The sequence below is a fragment of the Pan troglodytes genome, chromosome 11, assembly GCF_028858775.2.
Source record: "Pan troglodytes isolate AG18354 chromosome 11, NHGRI_mPanTro3-v2.0_pri, whole genome shotgun sequence".
NCBI lineage: Eukaryota > Metazoa > Chordata > Mammalia > Primates > Hominidae > Pan > Pan troglodytes.
The window spans coordinates 25,508,988-25,525,580 of NC_072409.2; the positions used below are offsets into that span (position 1 = coordinate 25,508,988).

At 41.3% G+C, this 16,593-nt stretch overlaps 1 protein-coding gene across 5 annotated transcripts in view; it reads left to right on the forward strand.

The window, feature by feature from the left end:
• ZNF883 (zinc finger protein 883) overlaps window positions 1-16,593 on the forward strand; it is a 63,624-nt gene that overhangs the window by 33,590 nt on the left and 13,441 nt on the right. For 4 of the 5 annotated variants that reach the window (XM_016961440.4, XM_016961439.4, XM_016961441.4 and 1 more), the window contains 2 exons: window positions 1-9,357; window positions 9,530-9,649. The exon at window positions 1-9,357 is cut by the window's left edge and continues 20,411 nt beyond it. The gene's annotated coding sequence lies outside the window, so the exon portion shown is untranslated. The remainder of the gene's footprint in view (window positions 9,358-9,529; window positions 9,650-16,593) is intronic. The other variant, XM_063787602.1, reaches the window with a different exon arrangement.

Below are 16,593 nucleotides of genomic sequence, written 5' to 3' on the forward strand. Positions count from 1 at the left end.
AGAAACAAAATAATAAAGACAAAAGCAGATATTGGTGATGTATAAAACCAAAAGGCAGTAGAACTAATATATAAGTAAAAATCCTCATTTATTGGTTTACTTGTAATTTCTTTCCCTCCTCTTTATTCCTCCATCTCCTTCTTTTCAACAGGGTGACACATTCAACTGGAGAGGGAGTGCTTCACCCTCTTCAGTCAGCTATTTGTGCTTGTGCTCACTTTCATGTTGGGACTTTCCTTTTTTTTTTTTTTTTTTTTTGAGATGGAGTCTCCCTCTGTCACTTAGACTGGAGTGCAGTGGCGCGACCTCGGCTCACTGAAACTTCCGCCTCCCAAGTTCAAGCGATTCTCGTGCCTCAGCCTCCTTGCTGGGACTACAGGCGTGCACCCACCACACCCAGCTAATTTTTTTTTGTATTTTTAGTAGAGATGGGCTTTCACCATGTTGGTCAGGCTGGTCTTGAACTCCTGACCTCAAATAATGCGCCCACCTTGGCCTCCCAAAGTGCTAGGATTACAGACATAAGCCACCTTGCCCGGCCCCAGGACTTTCGTTTCATGTTATCCTAGGAGTTCCCTTTACTTCTTTCTTGTGTATAATCTCCTATTTCCTGGATCCCAGATCTTTCTTAGTTTCTCCCCTCATTTCATGAATTTCTTCCTCCAGCAACTTCCCAAGAAAGAATACATGGAAGTAAAATTTTCAGCTTCTCATATGTAAAACCGTTCTACTCTTACACGTGATTGATAGTTTGGCTGGATATAGAACTCTAGGTTAAATACAGATATTGGCAGGGTATAAAAAAAAGAAAAACAAAATGAAAAAGAACTCTAGGTTAAAAATCATTTTTCCTCAGGAATTTGAAGGCATTTCTCTATAATTTTCTAGCTTCCAGTGTTCCTGTTAAAAATGTCATTCTGATTTAGCATGTGACCTGTTTTTCTTTCCTTTTTTGTTTGTTTCAGAGGGAATTTTGGTCTGTTGCCAAGGCTGGAGTGCAGTGGTGCAATCTCAGCTCGCTGCAACCTCCCTCTCCTGGGTTCAAATGATTCTCCTGTAGCAGCCTCCTGAGTAGCTGGGATTACAGGCACACACCATTACACCCAAGTAATTTTTATATTTTCAGTGGAGATGAAGTTCTCCATGTTGGCCAGGCTGGTCTCGAACTCCTGACCTCAGGTGTTCCTCCTGCCTCAGCCTCCCACAGAGCTGAGATTACAGGCATGAGCCACCACGCCCAGCTGGTTCTTTTTCTTGAGTCTTCTAAATTTAAGTGTGATGTGCCTTGCTTTTGGCTTTTTCATTCACTAGTATATAAATCAGTGGTTGTATCATTTTACATTCTATCAACAATGTATGACAATTCTGGTTGCTCCACATTCTTCTAATATTTCATGTTGTGAGGTTTTTGTGTGTTTTTGTCATTCTGGTTAGTGTGTAGAGATATATAATAGTTTTAATTTAAAAATATAAATAATAAAATATCATTTAAACTTTCCCCCTTCCTAAAAGACAGCAATATTCTTTTTGGTTTAGGAATTTGCAAACCAGACTTATATGCTATTGCTGAAGGTATAAGTTTGTGCAGACTTTTTAGTGGGGAAATTGTATTAGACCATTCTTGCATTGCTATGAAGAAATACCTGAGACTGGGTAATTTATAAAGAAAGAGGTTTAATTGGCTTGTGGTTCTACAGGCTGTATAGGAAAACAGTGCTGGCATCAGCTTCTGGGGAAGCCTCAGGGAGCTTTTATGCGTGGCAGAAGAAGCAGCAAGAGCAGGCACATCATATGGCAAAAACAGGAGCAAGAAAGAGAGAGAGAGAGTGAGGGGGAGGTGCCACACACTTTAAATCACCAGATCTGGTGTGAACTCAGAGTGAGAGCTCACTTCTCACCAAGGGGATGGCCCAAGCCATTCATGAGGGATCTGTCCTCATGATCCAATCACCTCCCACCAAACCTCACCTCCAACATTGAGGATTACAATTGAACATGAGATTTTGGTGGGGACAAATATACAAACTATACCAGAAATTATTTCTTCAACATCTCTTTTTTTTGAGACAGGGTCTCACTCTGTTACCCAGGTTTGAGTGCAGTGGTGCCATCATGGAGTGGAGGAAACTCACTGAATCTTCTGGGCTCAAGTGGTCCTCCCACTTCAGCCTCCTGAATAGCTGAGACTACCGGTGCCCATCACAACACAGGGCTAATTTTTAAGTTTTTCATAGAGGTAGGGTCTCACTATGTTGCCCAGGCTGATCTCCAACTCCTAGCCTCAAGCAATCTTCCCTACCCAACCTTCCAAAGTGCTGAGATTACAGATGTGAGCCACCACACCTGACCCAGATCTTCATTTAGTGCCAACTATGTCATGAATATAATGGGAAATAAGACAAGGTCATGCCTCCACCAAAAAGACAGACAATATAAAAATAAGTAAAAACAAAATCTTACACATTATTATCAGTTCTAGGAAGAAAATAAATAGAGTGCCACAAAGTAAAGAACAGATATGCAAACCTGGATGGCAGGGTCATGGAAGGCTCTTCAAGGAGGTACTACTTAAGCAGTTTGGATACATATTTAAAGGTAAAATGTGCTTACCTTTTGACAAGAAAATTCACCTTCTAGAAATCTGGATTACAGAAATACATACACATACAAAAATTTATATCAAAGATGTTTGCTAGTTCTTCCTCCCTTGCCCCATCACAATCCATTCTTGCTTATAGCATACACTGTGATCTAAAAACTCAAATCTGATAGTTACTTCTTTGCTTAAAACCCTTCAGTGACTTGCACTTTAAATAAAATTCAAACTCCTTACTTTATTTTATTTATTTATATTTTTGAGGTGGAGTCTTGCTCTGTTGCTCAGGCTGGAGTGCAGTGGTGCAATCTCGGCTCACTGCAAGCTCCGCCTTCTGGGTTCATGCCATTCTCCTGTCTCAGTCTCCTGAGTAGCTGGGACTACAGGCACCCACCACCACACGAGGCTACTTTTTTGTATTTTTAGTAGAGATGGGGTTTCACCGTGTTAGCCAGGATGGTCTCGAACTCCTGACCTTGTGATCCACCCGCCTCAGCCTCCCAGAGTGCTGGGATTACAGGTGTGAGCCACCGCGCCCAGCCACAAACTCCTTACTTTATAAGGCCCCACATAATCTAGTCACTCTCCCTATATAGCTTAATTTATTTCATACCATTTTCCCTTTCTCCTTATGACCCAGCCACCCTGGTCTGTTTTCTGTCACATAAGCCAAGCCTTTGCACTCACTGTTCTTTGTCTTAAACCCCTTCCCACATGCTTCATATGGTTAATAAATTGTCATACTTTGGGTCTCAGCTTAAGTCTGCCAAGAGTGATCCTCTTGACCACATAGGTAGTTTATGTTCTGCTAACTTGGTTAAGCTTGGAACTATACTTCTCAGAATTACTTTCTGTATGGTTCCAGGTTTGAGTTATTCAAAAAAGGGACTTGCATGAAAAATAGAAAGTATAAGTAAAGCTATGACCACTACTCTGATAGTCATCAGAAAGAATGTGGTGCTTGGTTTTCTGTTCCTGTGTTAGTTTGCTGAGGATAATGGCTTCCAGCTCCATCCATGTCCCTGCAAAGGACATGATCTTTCCTTTTTATGGCTGCATAGTATTCCATGGTGTATATGTACCACATTTTCTTTATCCAGTCTATCATTGATGGACATTTGGGTTGATTCCATGTCTTTGCTATTGTGAATAGCTGCAATGAACATACGTGTGCATGTATCTTTATAAGACAATGATTTATATTCCTTTGGGTATATACTCAGTAATGGGATTGTTGGGTCAAATGGTATTTCTGGTTCTAGGTCTTTGAGAAATCACCACACCATCTTTCATAATAGTTGAACTAATTTACACTCCCAACAATGTAAAGGCATTCCTTTTTCTCAACAACCTCACCAGCATCTGTTATTTCTTGACTTTTTAATAATTGTCTTTCTGGCTGGCATGAGATGGTATCTCATTGTAGTTTTGATTTGCATTTCTCTAATCATCAGTGATGTTGAGCTTTTTTTCATGTTTGTTGGCCATATAAATGTCTTCTTTTGAGAAGTGTCTGTTCATGTCCTTTGTCTACTTTTTAATGGGGTTGTTTGCTTTTTCTTGTAAATTTAAGTTCCTTGTAGACTCTGGATATTAGACTTTGTCAGACAGATAGATTGAAAAAATTTTCTTCCATTCTGTAGGTTGATAGTTTCTTTTGCTGTGCAGAAGCTCTTTAGTTTAATTAGATCCCATTTGTCAATTTTTGCTTTTGTTGCTATTGCTTTTGGCATTTTCATCATGAAATGTTTGCCCATGCCTATGTCCTGAATGGTATTGCCTAGATTTCCTTCTAGGGTTTTTATGGTTTTGGATTTTACATTTAAGTCTTATTTAATCCATGTTGAGTTAATTTTTGTAGAGGGTGAGCCTACTTCCATCAATTCATTCCTCTCAGCCTCAGCCCAGTTCTATATCCTTGCTGGAGAGGTGTTGTGGCCATTGGAGGAGAAGAGACACTCTGGCTTTTTGAGTTTTCAGTGTTTTTATGTTGATTCCTTTTCATCTTTGTGGGCTTATCTACCTTTGATCTTTGAGGTTGCTGATATTTAAATGGGACTTTTGTGGGGTCTTTTTTGTTGATGTGGTTGTTGCTTTCTGTTTTTCTTTAACAGTCAGGCCACTCTCCCGTAGGGCTGCTGCAGTTTGCTGGGGGTCCATTCCAGACTCTAATCACCTAAATCCCTCCTGCACATGGAGGTATCACCAGTGAAGCCTGAGAAACACCAAAGATGGCAGTCTGCTCCTTCCTCAAGACTGTATATCTACCCAATAGAATACTATAAAATCACTGCATGTCCACACAAGGAATGCTGCACCATCAAATACTACACAATGAACAAGTCTATACATTCTGATATAGAAATTTCTCTTAAGACATACTGTTATATATAAAAAACAAATTGTAGATCAATACATACAATACAGTCCAATTCACATAAACAAAACTGTGTGTATATACATATATGTGAACTAAAAAAATATTGAGACATATAGACCAAATTGTTAATGACAGTTATATTTGTGGAGGTGAATAAAACTGGGGTTTAAGAAAGGAGTTAGGATTGCTCCATATACATCTGTTTGCTTGCATTTTTAAGTAAAATATATGTGTGTATACCTTGTGTAATTAACAAAGTAAACCAACATAAAAAGAAAAATTATCATGACCAGTAGAGGTTGTGTTTACAGTACAATAAATTTCTCTTTACAAAAAATATTACACAAGAAACTTGTAATAATTATGCTTAAAAAATATATTCACCCAAAACAAACATTACCCGTGATCTCAACATTCAGAGATAACAACTGCAGAGATACTGAATTCTTTTCCAAATAGCATAACACAGTACAAAACATTTGAAACATGTTTCTCCCCCCAACCCCACACTCAACAATATATAATTTATCTTTAAAGGTCAGTAAACACACAACCTCCAAACACTGCCCTTCGCAGATACCCCCACCACTGAGCCATGCTGGCTCCCATTCACTGATGCTTGAAAAACTCTCAAATCACATACTTCCAGTTAACACTCCCCCATATGAAATCATTGAAACCATAGATCCCTGACTCCACAGAAATACCCTGATTGCAGGCTTTCCTACACCCCTAAATCACAGCATCCACAGAAGCCTCTCAACTGAATCCTAAACTCCCCTTCACCACTGATTTCCACTGATCACCAACTTGATCCTGACAGGCTAACAAAACTAATACCCAGCAATTCTCCAATTATTGACTTCTACAGCCATCAGTCGAGAGCAAATCACAGTGGACCTTCAAATAACTCACATCACTAACTTCACAGTACCTCTTGTAAATTCCTGATTGTCATAGCTTCCACCAAAAAAGAAATATCCCAAGCATAGACCCCACAGATCCTAATCACCATTACCCACAGGCAACCCCAATCACTAATTCCCAGAAGTATCTATTCACTGACCACCACTGGCCCCTCTAAACACTGAATCCCACAACTTCCTCCAATCCCTGAATTCTGTATATCCCAACCAATCCACAAACAGCAAATCACTGACCTCTATAGACTGTCAACACTATATCCCTAAAAATATCCCCCAAACCTGAGGCTCTGGCCCCCACAATCACTAAAACCTATAGTTCTCTAATTTACTAACTTCTCACAAGTCTTCCCATTCATTTATCTCCTAACAACACCCTCCCCTATAGGCCTCAGATTTTTCAGCTCCAGAGACGCTGTCAATCACTGATCTTCACCAAACCAGTAGATTCCTCATCCAACCTCTTCACAGACCTTCCTCCCAAAGGTACCACCTGAAATCTCAGCATCCCCAAATTTAAGACACCCATTTTCAGATCTCCCTCCTTCTCAGAATCCCCAGGAAAGCCCATCAACCCCAAATCTCCAGAGTGATGGGAAGACGCTGGAGATTTTGAGCAGTGGAGTGAAGTAATCTCACTCATTTCCACCCTTATAAGTTTGCTCTGGAAGCTGTGTAGAAGACAGTTTTCCCTTGTGAATGGAAATCAATGAAACGAAGATTAGAGCCAATAGCCATTGCAACGTTTCTCAAAGTTGTCAAAATAACAGACTTTTCCATTTTTAAAAGGGACCATAATGTGCACCAGTCCTGTAAGTTGCACTGCAAATTCTATTTATATATAAATAACAAAAATAAACCAACATCTAATACCCCTGATCACGGAAACCTTTTCACAATACACAGAGGAAGCAATGAAGTACCACCCGCATTAGGCGAGCTGTTTCTGGCTGACCTGTTGGGGGCGATCCTGCGCCTTGCTCCACTTGCAGCCTCTTGTCCCAGCAGCCAAGCATCAAATCAGTCTGTCTTCCTCTTTGCTACCCTCAACCAGCTTCAACTGCATTCCAAGCTGCTGATAGAAAATGGAGTTATGAATTCTTCCCCTCTCATCTGCAGATGAGCAGGAACAGATAAAAGCACAGACAATTGCAGAGATCTTGGCGAGGCTGCAGCCTCTGCACCCCATAGGTACAGGTCTTTCTAAGGCTACCTGTTATCTCCAGGATACGAAATCAGATGGACATATTTTCGGTCCTTATTTTACTTGACATTTCAGCAGCATTTGACCTGCCTCCCTCTTTCCTTCAATTTTTTATATACTAAGTTATCAATACATCACAACAGGCGACTTCCTAAGACAGTACCATTCCACACGTTTCCTCATCAATTATCCTGCAGGAAAATAAAATCTCTTCTATTCTGCCACCTTGTGGCTACTTCGTTTCCCCGCTTTGCTAGTTTTTAATATAAAGAATCTGTGGTTTTATGAAGACTGCTTTCCCAGAAGAAAAATGGTTTGGTGTCTTGGCTTAAAGGACTTGCTTCTTTTTAGGGTAAAGGACTTGCTTTCTTTTCCCTTTTCAAGGCAAAAGGGGGAGCTGATAGGGAAACTAGATTTGGTTTAAAAATGTGTAAGTACCCAGGAGGAAGCCAGAACCAGAGAATGTGAATCAGCTGTTTGAAGGGACAGTGTCCAGTGGAGAGGGATATGGATGCAAGGCCATGAGCAAAAGAATGGAGAAAAGAGGAGTTGTTTGAAAGGAACTCAGAATGCAACTAGCTGACTGATATGGTTTGGCTCTGTGTCCCCACCCAAATCACATGTTGAATTGTGATCCCAAGTGTTGGAGGTGGGGCCTGGTGGGAGGTCATTTGATCGTGGGGGTTTTCTTGCCCCTTGCTGTTCTCACGATAGTGAGTTCTCACAACATCTAGATGTTTAAAAGTGTATAGCTCTTTCTTTCTTTTCTTCTCTCTCTCTCTCCTCTTTTCTCCATTCTTTTGCTCATGGCCTTGCATCCATATCCCCCCTCCACTGGACACTGTCCCTTCAAACAGCTTGTTCACATTCTCTGGTTCTGGCTTCCTCCTGGGTACTTATACATTTTTAAACCAAATCTAGTTTCCCTATCAGCTCCCCCTTTTGTCTTGAAAAGGGAAAAGAAAGCAACTTCTTTACCCTAAAAAGAAGCAAGTCCTTTGAGCCAAGGCACCAAATCATTTTTCTTCTGGGAAAGCAGTCTTCATAAAACCACAAGATTCTTTTTATTAAAAATTCTCTCTCTCCTGCCGTCATGTGAAGATATATTTGCTTCCCCTTCATCCTTCCTCCATAATTGTTAGTTTCCTGGGGCTTTCCAAGCCATGGTTTCTGTCCAGCCTGTGGAACTGTGAGTCAATTAAACCTATTTTATTTATACATTACCCAGTCTCAGGTAGTTCTTCATAGCAGTGTGAGAACAGACTAATACACTGACCTCAGCTTTCTCCTAGAATGCGGGGTTACCCACGTTGGTGCTCTAGGCAGAAGAATGCTTGTGTTTTTCCTGCCTGATGGCAGATACTTTGTCTTCAACTTCCTACTGGTTTTTTGCACTAGGCCTGTCACTCAGCAAAGACTAGTTGGTTCCTGATAAGGGGGCCCCGGAGCAATCTCCTTCTGCAGAAAACAGATTCACTCACTGTGGCTGGCAGCAGCCAAAAGCAAGAGCTATTCTTCAGACAAGAATGAGTCAACAAAATGAGGCTGCACTTGAGGAATAGAATAATCTGAGGAATTGCTAAAATGTTTGAAGGCAAAATATACTTTTCTTTAACCAAAGTAGGCCATTGTAGTGCAGATGGCAGTTTGTATCTGCCATCCTTTAAAGAAAACACCAGAGAAGCATCAATTTGTCAGAAGGTGAAATTTGCAAAGGCCTGTAGAGAAGTACTCAGTGTTTCTCAGTGGGGATGTTATGGATGTGTTGGATGAAACAGTTTCACCTCGTAGGGGACTGGCCTATGCACTCAAGGGGGTTTATCACCTCTGCATCCAGGATACCAAATGTCAGTCATTCTCTCCTGTTACTGTAAACACCAAAAATGCTCCCCCTACCCCATTTCCAAAACCTCTTCTAGAACTAGTGCTGTCCTCAGTTAAGAAACTCTGAATCTTTTCGTTTTAATCAATAGGTAAATTGAAGGCCAGAGACAGGAATTTGCCTAAATCACAGGTAAGACATAATATATACAAAACAGTAAAAGATGATTTGATTTATTGAAAACCCACTACACAGAGCTCCAGGACACAAGGAGTACAATATCTGGTCTCTATGTTCAAAAGAAGAGAGGAAAACTGTGAAGGAACCAATATTTATTGGGAATCAATTGCTTTCTAGCCCTTTCTAAACCTTTTCATGTTACCTTTGCAAGAACTCTGAGGAAATTGAAGCTCACAGAGGTCGAATTTTGAGGTGAGAATTTGAACCCAGGTTTTAATTATCTTTTCACTGTTACCTTTCCAATGTATGCGCGACCATAGAAACTAGTGTTTTGAAGAATTACACAAAAATTGAAAAAATGTAAAAAGATGATTGTGTGTCCTTTTAAAGACTTACTAGAGCACTATTTTTTTTATATATATAGAGTCTCACTTTGTCATCCTGTCTGGAGTGCAATGGCATGATCTCAGCTCACTGCAGCCTCCGTCTCCCGGGTTCAAGCAATTCTCCTGCCTCACCCTCTCTAGTAGCTGGGATTACAGAGGTGAGCCACCGCGCCTAGCCTAGAGCACTATCTAATAAGCCTTCATAGGCTCATCTGGATCTCCTGGCAAATGTGACTATGTTTGACTTATTATTTGCTATTTTTTAAGAGCCAGACTCTGAAATTAGAAATTAACTTTAAAAACTGAGAAAGTGCATACCATTTTGTTTGGTAGATATGTAAATAATTTCTGTGCAATCAAGAAGACCACAAAGTTGTACATTTATTGTCTTTAGGACATTAACCACTCTGTATCTAACTTAGCAATTTTATTCCAGAATTTTTTTCTTTTACTGATTTACATCAGCTTCTCATAGCCTCCTTTGAACAAGCTGTCATTCTTCTGGTTCCTTAAATAATGAGTTAAATAATTAAATCTCTGACACATGCTTCTATAGAGCATGGTTGTATAAGAGTTATGTTTCTTAACTCTTCGTGAATTATATTTTGATACTAACATGAGCCAGTAAGTAGTTGGCTGCTGTTGTGTGAGAATAAAGCTCTATATGCTATGGAGACTATTAAAAGAAAAACTTCAGACAAATTAAACTTAACAGAGTTTAACTGAGCAAATAAATATTTATAAGTTGGGCAGTCCTCAGAACCAGAAGTTCAGAGGGCTCCACTCCTCAAGATGCACAGGCAACACTTATGGACGGAAAACAAAAGTGAGGTACAGAAATAGCTTGATTGGTTACAGCTCTGCCTTTCCCTGATTTCAACATGGTCTGATCAGTTGCTGCCTGTGATTGACATGTTTGGCTGCTGTGATTGGCTGAGATTAAGCTATTTGTTACAAAAGTATCCTCCTACATAGTATGCAACTAACTGAAAACCTAAGTTAGGTTCCAGTTTATGATGTAGGAACTCTAAGTGTGGAGGCACCCTCAGGCTAAATTTAACTTAACAGGTCATACAAAGGATGAAAAAGGTGAGTGCTGAGAGAAGCAAAGAGGAGGAATTCTTGGCCAGTTGCAGTGGCTAACATCTGTAATCCCAGCACTGTGGGAGGACAAGGTGTGTGGATCTCTTCAGCCCAGGGGTTCAAGACCAGCCCGGGCAACATGGTGAAATTTCATCTCTACAAAAAAAAATACAAAAATTAGACAGGCATAGTGGCGTGTGCCTACTCGGGAGCCTGAGGTGCGAGGATCACTTGAGCCCAGGAGGTTGAGGCTGCAGTGAGCTGTGACCGTGCCACTGCACTGTAGCCTGGGCAACAGAGTAAACCCCATCTCAGAAAAAAAAAAAAGGGAGTCTTGAGCTGGGCTTTGAAGAAAGGGTAATATTTGAACAGGCAGAGAAGGAAAGCCTTTCCAGGAGGAACTACGGTATGAGCAAAAGAAGAAAGACCAGGAGAGAGTTGTTACTCTGCCTTCACTTGATCAAACTCTTGCACCTACCCTCACAGTACTACATTTTTTGTTTGTTTTTGAGACGGAGTCTTGCTCTTGTCACCCAGGCTGGAGTGCAATGGCATGATCTCGGTTCACTGCAACCTCCGCCTCCCGGGTTCAAGTGATTCTTCTGCCTCAGCCTCCCGAGTACCTGGGATTACAGGTGCCCTCCACCATGCCTGGCTAATTTTTGTATTTTTAGTAGAGATGGGGTTTTGCCATGTTGTCCAGGCTGATCTCGAACTCCTGACCTCATGATCCACCAGCCTCTGCCTCCCAAAGTGCTGGGATTACAGGCGTGAGCCACAGTATCATGTTTTTAAGAAATCTGCATGCAGTTTTTTCGGTAGCAACTACCAGGCAGATTCCTCTTAGGGTCTACAGGGTTATTTATTCCTGTTCCTTATATTCAACCATCTGCCCTTCATGTTAGCAACATTAAGCCCTGACCTGCGTGGTAGAATCAATAAGAGTAGGGGCTTTGGAATCAGTCTTGGGTTCACACATGGGCTCTCTCATTTATTGGCTATGTGACTTTGGTAAGATTACTTCCCCTTTCGGATTCTTAGTTCATACCACTGTAAAACAGGATATTGATACCTACCATGTCGAGCAATTATGAGGATTAAAGAAGATAATGTTTGTAGAACACTCATCAAAACTTATTGAGTTCTTTTATTTCCAGCATCAAAATATTATCTTTGTTTATGTGGCCCCAGGACAGATGAAACTTGTACTGGTGCAAAAATCCATCCCAGTCATAACCATTAGTCATGGTAAGTAGACTCTGGCACAATTCTGGGCTTGGAGCTCCTTTAGCAAATATGACTTTGAACAACACCTTCTTTCTTTTATTACCAGATTATTTCTAAGTCTGTTGAAGTCTAAAGGCCACAAATATAAAACTAGCTGATGCAACTTGACTGTTAATACAGCAGTTTGGATTCAGCTGTCAATGCCATGTTCTTAAAAGATTGATGGGTTTTAGGAGTCTGGGCAGCTCAGCCTTGGAATGACCTTTTTTTGTAATCTTTTTGAAAAATTCTTAATTAACAAGTAAAAATTTGTATACATTTGTGGTATACAACATGATGTTGTGACATATGTATACATTGTAGAATTCAGCCCTGGAATTAATCTTGACAAGAGTTAGGACCCTACTCACTTGGTCTCATAAAAGAGAGGATCCAAAGGCCACCTCTCTAGGATGGTGACAGATAACCAATGTACACTCGGTCCATCTGGTACTGTTGTACAGACCAAGACTCATTCATCAGAAGCGTCATTCCTCACCTGGCAGAAAGGAAGGAGTCACTTCCTTGGGGCCCCCAGGCTTGTAGGACAACTCAACTCACTCCTTTCTCCCTGCTGGAAAGCACAGAACCTTTACTCCCCAGAGAACCTCCACGTTTCCCTCTCCACAGTATCAGGAGAGGTCCATTAAAGCTTGCTGGCTGGGCGCGGTGGCTCATACCTGTAATCTCAGCACTTTGGGAGGCCAAGGCGGGCAGATCACTTGAGCTCAGGAGTTCAAGACCAGCCTGGTAACATGGTGAAACCCCACCTCTCCTAAAAATACCAAAAAAATCAGCCATGTATGGTGGCGCATGCCTGTGGTCCCAGCTACTTTCAGGGCTGAGGTGGGAAGATCGCTTGAACCCAGGAGGTGGAGGTTGCAGTGAGCTAAGGTGGCACCAGTGCACTCCAGCCTGGGTGACAGAGTGACAGAGTGAGACACCTCCCAAAAAAAAAAAAAAAAAAAAAAAAAAAAAAAAAAAAAAAAAAGCTTGCTATGTTCCACTCTTACCTTATAAATTTGTGTGTCTTTGTGTGTCTTAGATAAAGTCCTGCTTATCTGTAGGAAAAAAATTTTCTGGCTTCATACCTAGAATTAGGTGGTCAGTCTTTCTCTTGTTACTCCTCTTGTTGATTACTATTGGCACCTCTGTTTTCCTAGTTTTTTTCACTTTAGACCTTGTAGTTTATTTGTTTTTAAATCATTCCCACACTGGCCAGGAGTTTCTTGAGGGCACAGCCGCCATCTGGTTTATCTCTTTAGCCCTCAAAGTGCCTGGTATAGGCCTAGCATAGAAGAGGCACTTGATAATGTTAGTTGAATTAAGTCGAATCATTTTTTTAAAAAAATTATTTAATAGCATCATTTCCTAAAGCAAACTGCTGCACTACAGACAAATTACTCTAAATCCTATACCCTGTGTATCTTGCATTATACAATAGATGTATTCCCTACAGATGGGTGGTCAAGTGAACTTTTATAAATTAAATCTTTGTTTCATGTATTTATACTTTCTATACTGTCTGGGAGATGCTAACATCAGTGGTTATTCTTTTTTCTTTTTTGTCATCCTTCTCTATCTTTCTACTTCTTCCAATCCTCCCCACTAAAGAAGTCTAGAGTTCATTTGATGCAATATTTATTGATCATCTATAATTTGTGAAAGTGTTGTCAGGTTATTAATCTATAGTTCCTACTACAAATATTTAAACGCAGTACTAGAGTATTATTTAATGGAATTCTATCATAAACCAATGCATCCCTCCTGATTGATTTCACATTTTAATATTAGTTCAGCTTTAGTTTGTCTGGGTTTTCTTTCACCAATTCCCTAGCTAGATTACATCACACCTCTTGGGTATTTTTGTAGCCTTGACCTTGCTATCTCAGTGATCACAGGCTGTTCTGGCAATGCTTAAACCAACCACCAAAAATATGGTACATTTGAAATGGAAGCAAGCAGCCAGACAGCGAAATATTCAACTCAGGTTTTAGTAAGTAAGATCATCCAAACATAGGCTCTGATCACAGACTTTAATCCTAGGCTCTCCCTCTATTCCTGTGGCCCAATAATATAAATTAGGATGTCATCACCCAAATATAATATTCCTATTTACAAAAGGATTTTCTAGAAGGTTGCCTCTAATATCAAGAATCCTTAGTGCTTTTATGATAGGCTTTAGTATATAAACATTCCAAAGGTGATACTATATATTCAGTACTATGGTAGGTACAACAAAGAAAGATGTCTCAACTTTCAGAAGGGAGTTTACCTTCTCATAAGGAATAAAAACAGAAGCAGAGTTACAATACGGTGCTGTAAGAGTGCACAGTTAGGAGTGGCAGTGGGAGGGGTTGGAATGGTGGATGCTGCGATGGTAGCTGACTCTCCCCTCAGCATGACCCAGGAAGAGTGGGGCTCGTTTTGCAAATCTGATGGCTCACAGGCTGCCGTCAGTTCTTGGACAGAGTCAAATGGAGGAAATCAAGTACACAGCCTTTGTCACCACTTGTCAAGCTCAGTTCTTCCATCTCAGGCCAGGAGAACCCACAGCCACCTATGATGGTGAAGTTACATAGGCCTCAAAACACCAGTGACTGAACATCGGTTGAGCATGAACCAGGAAAGCTCACATGAGGGTCTGGGATGACTTTTTAAGCAGTCTACAGACAGAGTATCACCATTCCTAGGTTCATTGCCCTGTGCTCAGCTCCTCCCATGATGCTAAACTCTTTCTAGTCTTGGGGGTGCGGAAGAAGACCATTAGCACAAGGCAGAAATGAGCTATATAACAACCCTGGCTGGTGGCATGAGATCTTATCTCATGATATTCCTCCCTCCTGGAATGCTATTCCCACATGCACTCCATATCTCCATACCCTCCCTGACTTTCAACACCTACTACAAGTCCTACCTTATCCGGGAAGCATTCTCTGACCCACCAGCTCAATGTGTGCTAGACATGATGCTGGGGGTTTTATGCACATCACCCCATTGAATCCCTAGCAATGTATTAAACATGTCGTTAGCCCTGTTAAGAGGAACCAACAGGCTGGGTGTGGTGGCTCATGCGTGTAATCCCAGCACTTTGGGAGGCCAAGACAGGTGGATCACGAGGTCAAGAGATGGAGGCCATCCTGGCCAACATGGTGAAACCCCGTCTCTCCTAAAAATACAAAATTAGCCAGGAGTGGTGGCACATGCCTACAGTCCCAGCTACTCGGGAGGCTGAGGAGGAGAATCACTTGAACCCAGGAGGCAGAGGTTGCAGTGAGCCGAGATCACACCATTGCACCCCAGCCTGGTGACAGAGCGAGATTCCATCTCAAAAAAAAAAAAAAAAAAAAAAAGAGGAAACTAACAGAGAGAAGGCTCAGAGAGAAGTCACAATCTGTCTTTATGGCTTCAAAACAGCAGAGATAGGAATGAAGCCCAGGTCTTCATGACTCCAAAACCTGTGTTCTTAGGCTCTTTTGACATGCTGCCCCCACTCCAGCCCCTTTTCAATTGTACCGTGGGAAAAGATGACAGTGCTTGGGCACCTGCATTATTAATATAAACCTTTATTATAGTTTATAATAGTGACTTTATTAGGTTACTCAATTGGGTCATTTCATGTGCTTGTAGGTTTAAATTTTTACTCAGTATGTGAAACATTTTTCCAACTTCACTGAAGGTTCTTTGAAGGAAGGAATGATATCTTGTACTTCTCCTTTTCTCTTATGGGCCCATGTGTATGTCTCTTATGGTAAAGACATTCACATAGTGACTAAATATTGTTCACTTATTGTGGGGAGAGGGAAGGCTTCAGGGGTTGGGTTCAGAGAATAAGGAAAAGGAATTTGAATGTACTGAAAACCAGACACCATACTTCAAAGACTTTTTCTGTTCAACCCTATTTTAATGCTTTGTGATAGGTGCTTTCATCTTCGGTAGAACAGTTTGTTTCTGGGGCTTGTAAAAATTGAGTAACTCACCTAATTTCACACATTGTATGAGAAGTAGAACAGAGATTCTGGCACATCCTGTTTCTCAGTTATGCCCATTCCTGCCACACATAATCGGCTTTCTGATTTTAGGCCAGATCCACAGTTAAATCTAGTTCCAAATGACAGCCCCTTAGAGCATCTGCTATTTTTCTTGATAATGTGTTCTGGGAAATTTGAGGTCACTAACTAGATCTAAAGGAGATGGAATTGCCAAGTTTCAAAAGGGCAGGAACAATCCTTGGTTGCACACCAGTGAAGGGAAGACCATTTCATGGAGGGGGAAGGGAAAGGTAGTACCCCATGGGCAAAACACTGGACACAGACTGGATATAAAGACAGATGAGCTGGGGAGTGGAGCCACTGCTAGAGAAAGACCCATCCCCAGCAACTGTGGAGGAGGCAGTGCTGTCCCCTACCAAGATGATGCTGCTGTTGCTGTGTCTGGGGCTGACCCTCGTCTGTGCCGAGGAGGAAGAAAGCAATAATGCTGTGACAAGCAACTTTGATCTGTCAAAGGTAGAGTTATGGAACGCAGTGACTTCTGGCTCTGGGGAGTGGTTTCAGGGATTCTGAAGCCATGTGGATCCTATTGTAGGGCAGGAGTTCCTTAACATATCAGACAAAAGCACTGGTTTCTGACCTTGGGTTAAGAGCAATTGTACCATATGAAAAGATGACAATGCTTGGGGATCTCCATCCTCCCTAAAGGGGCAGTGGAATGAGCCCTAGGTGTGGTGCCAACTGATCTGAGTTCTATCTTC